The following is a 1,439-nucleotide window of genomic DNA, read 5'->3' as shown; positions in this document are numbered from 1 at the left end:
GGATGACAGAAGAAGAATTGATGCCTTCTAGTTTTGATACTGGAGAACAGTCTTGAACATATCATGGACTTCCAAGTAAACACACAGGTCTCTCTTGTGAGGGTTAAACTAAGTCTCTCCTTGGAGGCTAGGATCTTGAATCTCCGCCTCACATACTTTGGGCACATGGCCAGGAGAGACTAGTCCTTGGAGAGGTACAGTCATGCTCAGAAGGGTGGAGGGAGAGCACAGAAGAAGGAGATCCTGGATGAGATGAATTAATACAGTAACTGGGGCAATGGAGGTTGGAATTAGTGCAACTAGTTCAGGATAGGGCAGGGTTCAGAGCTGCTGTTCATAGGGTCGCAGTGGGTCACAGGCAACTCGATAAGAACATAACAACGTAATCTATAAATAACTTTGTTTTGAACTCAAGTTAGGGTTGAATTTCACACAAGAATGGGCAAGGAAGACCAAATCTACTTTCCTGCATTCCTCAACCCCTATAATTAGGTGACTCACTGTTAATTTTTACGCACTGTAAGAGAAAGAGTGCATGGTGAACATCACAATTGAACATAGTTCTTCTCTGCTTTATCTTATTTTTCATATTTGTTAAGTATTATCTTCCTGTGGTCATCTATAGAGATGAAAAAGGAAAGAGAACAATGTCTGAATACTTCTTTCTGTAATTACTTGCAGATTCACATATCTATAACAAAGTGAGAGACACTGTCTTGCAGAGTAACAATTCACTCTCCTCTGTGCTGTCCCCTGTGTCCAGGCTTACAGCATTAGAGACTCCTTATGCTTAATTAGCCTACCATTGATTTCCTGAATTACTATCTCTTAGAATGGAAATCATTATGAAGATGCAACTGTGATAATTTGTCTGTGACTTTTTCATAACAAAGGAAGTTACTTCAAAAGAAATTACTTCTTTATGAGTTAGATTTCACTAAGGCAGACTTTTAGACAAGGTAGAAATTTTTTTAAGCTTATGAGATTTTTCTTTGACATTTCTTACAGTAAGCCAGTGTATTCTATCATCGATATCCATATTGGCAATCTTTCTAGTCACCTATGTTATTTCATGAGGCTTGTTAAAATATTTGGATTTGAAGTAATGAACTTAACTTTAATTTTTTTATTCTTTTGTTTTTTCAGTCCTTTACTACTTTATCAAGTACTCTTTTTTTTTTGTTCTTTCAGAATAATAATTTTTCCTTCCCCTCCACATCCATTCCCACTGTTAACTTGTTGAAATGTAGACCTATTTCTTGATGTTAACTCACATGAAAAGCCAAAGGGTGGTAGCCCACATCTTTTTCTTCATAATTCATTCACTGTTGCACATTTTCCTCCCTCCTCCTTCCAACCCTCTCCAAGTCCACTTTGTAATGCATCTCTTGCTTTAGATTGTTATCATATATATAATGTCTAATCATATATTCTTTTTT

General features: G+C 36.8%; 1 protein-coding gene across 2 annotated transcripts in view; it reads left to right on the top strand.

Moving 5' to 3' along the window:
- The window catches only part of GRM7 (glutamate receptor, metabotropic 7), a 730,124-nt gene that overhangs the window by 601,441 nt on the left and 127,244 nt on the right, over window positions 1-1,439 (top strand). The window lies entirely within an intron of this gene.

Source organism: Elephantulus edwardii, unplaced genomic scaffold (assembly GCF_000299155.1).
Source record: "Elephantulus edwardii isolate Elephantulus edwardi_28Jun2011 unplaced genomic scaffold, EleEdw1.0 scaffold00200, whole genome shotgun sequence".
NCBI classification, from domain to species: domain Eukaryota; kingdom Metazoa; phylum Chordata; class Mammalia; order Macroscelidea; family Macroscelididae; genus Elephantulus; species Elephantulus edwardii.
Note: the sequence above shows the minus strand (reverse complement) of the source record. Positions and strands in the feature narration are given on the sequence as shown.